The 6,051-nt window shown below is 39.0% G+C and overlaps 1 long non-coding RNA gene across 1 annotated transcript; it reads left to right on the top strand.

Annotated features, from left to right (window-relative positions):
• Positions 1–10: 10 nt before the first annotated feature.
• LOC111273284 (uncharacterized) lies at positions 11–4,803 on the top strand. The gene is made up of 2 exons (XR_002687922.2): positions 11–278; positions 447–4,803. It is a non-coding gene; the product is annotated as an uncharacterized LOC111273284 (long non-coding RNA).
• The last annotated feature ends 1,248 nt before the right edge of the window (positions 4,804–6,051 follow it).

Raw genomic sequence — 6,051 nt, forward strand, 5'->3', positions numbered from 1 at the left:
TATACATATATATAACTATTATTATTATTGTACTATTACGATGCACAAAATGGAATGAACATTCAGCGTTCCAGTATCGCTGAGAGAGTTCACTAAACATGATATGTACGTAGGCGGCTTGACAAGCGCAGTAGCGACGACCAGCTGCTCCGTATGTGTATGTACATACAGAAAAAAAAATGTGCTACCGCTGTTCATTTCCGCGCGGGAACGGGAAACCGACAACAATAAGAGCAGGAAAAAATGACGCCGCTTCAGTCGTTCTCTATTGCCCTGAGGTAAAAAACAAATAGAGATACCCTAACCGCTGGGCTGCATGAATGCGCAGCAGTGCTTTTTTCGTACATTATTATTCCATTAATAATAATAATAATAATAATACAATCTGTTGAAGTCTTAGGGATAGTAATGAGCATTATTAGAATACCAATTTGATTTGTGTTTAGGCAACCATGCCCTTCTTTTCAGCACCATCATACTTTATAAGCGCGGGGGCGGGGGGCAACGGCGGTACGAAATCGAGTGAAATCTCATCTGGTTAATGTCGAGAGAATAACGCGCCTCGGGACACACGTGGGATCCACCCACTTGTTAACGATGGGCTACGGTGTACAATTACGGCATGGGCTATGGTGTGCAGCGTTGCATGAGATTATAGCCGCATCAATCTGCTGCTGCGGGCCTCCTTCAGAGAAGGCTTGTTACAGATGTCCGGCGTTGGGAACATCATTGTTGGCTTAAGAACCGCACGGTTTCACCGACTCAAGCTGTCGTCCATCCAAAAGGATCTGTCCTGTACATAGCTTCATATCCGATTGTCAACGGTAGCGTGTTGTGTCTTTTCGCTGAGTCGATAGCAAAGAAAGAGGCAGATATTAGGATAGGCGAGACTTTTTTGTATTACGCACACAGGAGCTAATTAACGAAATGGACAGAAACGAGGGCACAGCTGAGAGGAAATGAAATGGTTGCTATGTGTAGACATTTTGTGTGGCTTCTTATGTAATCTTGAGTATGGTTTACGATGTTATTATCGTGGAAGGTCGAGGCAGAGAGAAGTCTGGATTAAATGTCTGAGCGCCTGGGTCGTATCATGGAAGTGGGGTGCGGAAAGATCTGAGCCCTTTAAAGTCTGTCTAGAATTTTCTTGCAATGGAGGTTTGCGAAGGTTTGTGCAACAATCGATGTTACCAATGAGCGATCACACGGTCGCGTACAGAGCACTAGCGGAAGTATTGTCACTAAATAAGATCAACGTGAGCAACTGTAATGATACTGGGGGAACGTAAAAAACAGATGTAACATTTTGGGTAATTTTTTAGGGCCATAAAAATTACACCGATAGTCCAGATAAACGTAAGCGAGGTTCGTTAAAAAGAGTGACAATTGTGTCATTAAGTTAGTAAAACTTGCTAATGAACGACGGTAAAGTGATTGTATTATCAGCATGATCGCGGTGATAATGGTGAACATTCGGTATAAACAATAACTCGGAAATACAATGATTTCCTTTTATGTACACGGTAGCAAACATCATAACGTCAATATAGCAGCGATGGTGATGGTAACACTTGACGACTCAATGGAGCCACAGGTCAAAGTTATCTAGTCGCATGTGATGATGGCCTAATGTCGCGCATGCTGCTATATTGCCATTGATGTCTGCTAGTGTACGCCGTACTTTGCATAGTGACTAGAAATCCTAATAATATTGTAGAGTAGAGACGGAAGCTAATAAGCATAATTTGAGGCAGTACTGAAAGCTGTTATAGATTCAAAAGCAGGCGAGTTGATGTCGGTGGAGATGGAACCCATAAAGGGGACGTGTCCACAAATTCTCACGCACAGAATGTATAAGTAATAATAACAATAACAACAAACAAACGCAAACATTACACAAATCGACGAGGCGCCGATACTCGATGCCTGCATAGAAATCGCTGAGAGAGCCCGTCTCTTTCTTTCTCTCTGTCAGCGTACTTGGGTCAGTTTTCGCATACAACACCAGCATTTTTTTAGAACTATCCACACATCCGTACATACCTACACACATGTTTATTATGGGTAGTAGAATATATATATGCTCGAAGTTACAGTTCGAGTGTTGTCAACAACTATTCATGCTGACACGCTTCCGACCTCTCCCAACTACTGCGAGCGACTGATTGACCGCGCATGTCATGTTTGCGGCGGCACATACGTGGTGATTAGAAATTTAGTTAAACCCGTCAACAGCGACGATCTCTCTCCATTAACTGCAATGTCTCGCGTCTGTCTTCACTATTTGGCTCGTCACTGTAGTGGATGTATTTGTTCGAGGCGTTGTATAATGGATCATGTTTACGATGCATTCGTAACCGTTACGTCGTGGACACCTGACAGTCGCCTTGATTCAAATTGCCACAGACCATTTGCTTCCTTAGATAGAATATTCGGGTTTCAAGCGATCGATAACATAAGAGCGCCTCTTTTTGTTCATTAGAAAAGCTTTTTCTGAGCCTGGCACATTCGCCCATTTGTTCCTCTTCTCTCCTCAACATTATCATAACGTAACACTATGAATTTAGTAAAAAGCCGGAATTGTGGCTGACTGGTATTGTACGTCGGTACTGATTTGGTAGAATATTAAGTTATTACTAAACTAATAATTACGAAGCGATCGAAAGAGCATAACAATCTGTAGATGAACCTACAATGCACAAGTCAATATTTTCTACAAGTTCATTTACCTCAATGAATGAGACAGCTGAGGTGACCATCTGTATTAATTCTGTACAGTAATAGCAACAAATATAATTAAATAATAATAATGATGATCGAAATAATATTGCAACATAATATTGTAACTTATAGGTTACAGTAATAATAATAATAATAAAAATACTAGTTGTAGAAATAGTTAAAAATATATGGAAAATAAATATCAAAGAAAAATCAACACCATATTGGCCCACATTGGATATCGCCATATACAAATCGCACGAAACGATTGAATCGTGCAATTAGGTTAGTGGTGACAACAGCTTGAGTGGGGCTCAGTCTTGGGTTTTTGCTGGCCTAGTGTCTTTAATTTTTTTCTAAGTATATTTAACGGTTAACCGGTACAAGTATTACTACCATATTTTAGTTTTATCCTTTTTGTCACAAATCATTGCCACTTGTCGGTTTTGTCGGTGCTTTTCCGTTTTGGTTTCTCCTAACTCCCCGCAGATTAAAGTGAACTGAGAAGAGTTTATGTTTTCGTCCACATACTAATTATTGAGAACACGAGTGCTCCATGTACCCTGGCACGAGCAAATTCGAATTCGCTAAATGGCGCGTCGGTTGTTGGCGACACTTTAATCGAGATATACACGGGTGCTACGAGAGAAAACACTACGCTGTTGGACCATACAAATATTAATCAGCGTACATAGAGCGGGTATGTGTATATATATATTTATATACATAAATATAATTCATTAGTAATATACTTATTTGTACGACTTGCCGGAATAAAAAAAATCAGGTTTTTTTGTTTATTATCGCACGCATGCATCTCCGTTCTTCTTCATAGTGAAATATTGTTACATGCGTTTGCTTGAGGACCAACCCTAATATAACTTTAATATTTGTAGACGTTGTTAATCTCAATTTACCTGCTATTTAGTAATTATGTATGTATATTCCCTCCTCGTTAATGTCAAGTAACGGGCCCATGATCAATAGGTTTACGGTGACCGCTAATGTTGCGTCCCAAGATAACAGGTTAAATGGTCTGACTGTGTCGATTTGTTGTATTATAGAGTATTAATATTAAAATAGCTGCCGAATAAGGTATCGAGGGTTACGTGCTTGAGCATTGCTAGGTAGCTTATCTATAATTTTCTTTAATGAAAGGTTGGCATTGAGGCTTTATTTTTTGTAATAATCAAATACAAAATTGGTAAGCTGTACTTTTTAAGAAAACCTGTGTAGTTTTTCGGAGGCACCGAGAGCTATTCGTGAAAGGGAGTGTCGATAACTGAAGCAGAGGTAGCATGAAAAGTTGGCATAAAAAGATAGGGCTTGAGAATCGTTAACATAGCATCTATTCGTTATTGTTGTTCCACCCGAAAAAATGAACGAAGAGGTTTCATTTTGCCTCAGCTTTAATTACTTCGCATTAAGAACAATCTTTTTCTGAGCCCCGGAATTCAATAACGCTAAACTCTGATCCTTTTGTGTCCACTTCTCAGTATGTTTCTTAGTTGTTGACTCATTGAGTAAACGTGAATGAGTGAAATGATTCGTCTCATCCGAATGAGTTTCCTTTTCACCCATCTTTTCAGCGTTTCTTAAAACATAATTTGATTCCTGGTTGTAGTCGAGTACCAACGATGCCTCCTTTATTGTCGATTGCTTTATCCCCCCTTCAAGGTTATTACTTGCTGGGGAAAACACTGAGACCGCAAGCGGTGGAGAATTTAGGAGAGACAAACTCGTCACAAGTAGTAATAAATAGTGAAATCAGCAATTCATGGAAACATGTCTATATCTTAGGAGAAGGTCTTGCTGGAAAGACATGCGACTGGTAGTTGATAAAAACGATCACTGTTAACAACACCATAAGCAAAAGTAACAGCTGACTCTTCCGTGATAGATATAATGCACCGGAAGTTTTGGGACTTAGTGAGTTTCCAAAAAATTGTAATTCACACGCGATGGTTCTATCACGATATGTACTGCTGAAACATCACCAGGATAATACCCCCGATGTCTGTCTACCCGTGCGATCAAATGCTCACATACCTAAATAAAAATAAAATCTGCTATGAATATTAATGAAGCCAGCAATTATTTATATTACTAGTCTGTTACAACTAAAGTATTATAACATAGAATCACTATTATTTAATATCCACAACACTTAGTAAGGGAACATTGTAATACAATGAATCAGTTTATACAGTAGTATATGCTTCTATTATCCTATAATAATCATGTGTTTTAATGGAATTACTTCACAAGTGGCAATAGCTATTCGTCATCAATTATTACCACCAAAATAAAGCTAATCAGAGTGAGAACTTCTATTTATGGAATGTTGCACGACACCAGGAGGCTCCTGACGGTCTACTGAATGTTGGACAAATTCGCTCCGGTTGACTTCTTGGTGCTGACTCAAATTAATATTGATTTAAACAGATTATGTGGAAGAGCTGAGTTGTTTGATCCGCTTTTTCACTTGTTTTTCGTAGCACCAATAATTGGTCTCACACGGAGCGTATCCCACTGGCATAGACACAATAATCAGCAGCAACTAGTACATTTCATCCCGGTAGTGGTTGAGGCAGTAGCGAGAAGTTAATATCACAAGCTAATTTTACAAACGAAAATTTTACAGAAAAGAAAAGTGTTCAAATCTGGACGTATTTTATCTCGCGAAGTATCTAAGATACGGCTTATAAAATTATTGTTTTAGTTATATGTCAGATAAGTTTTCTCCCCTATTAGACGATGGCAGTAACCTGACACAGAGATGCCTCCTACAAGAGGTGGAATGTTACCAGTATGTCAGCCATGCTAATTGAGGGGAACATGTAGGTTGGGTAACTATGTGGCCGAGGGTTTCGGCTTCCGAAGTAGTAAAGTAAAAGGATCTCCAAGAACTGGGATGCCATAAGGCACTGCAGGCCGAAGGTTGGCTAAGGAAACGTACGCCACTTATGTGATTCTCTGGGCTACTGCTGTGTGGTAGTTAATTGAAGCAAACGCTTACAATAACAAGTACAGGGAAATTCAATCTGTAGGGCATTGATAAACTATTTATGCTTTAAAATGTATTATTAGGCTTGCACATAGTGACAACAATTACGAATAAGGTTTTCCTAATTGATGATATCCGACAATCTTATTTTATGGGACTGTCTTACTCAATAATAGGTAAATAAATACACTCAACTCGGTAGCGTTGGGTGCTACTAAATTCCTACTTTTTATAACAAAAAACTTTTAATCATTGAGTTTTTTGTTATAAAAAAATAATCACAATTACTAGAGGCGTTTTTGAAAATTCCGACACAATATATA

The sequence above is a fragment of the Varroa jacobsoni genome, unplaced genomic scaffold, assembly GCF_002532875.2.
Source record: "Varroa jacobsoni isolate VJ856 unplaced genomic scaffold, vjacob_1.0 contig05834, whole genome shotgun sequence".
Lineage (NCBI taxonomy): Eukaryota > Metazoa > Arthropoda > Arachnida > Mesostigmata > Varroidae > Varroa > Varroa jacobsoni.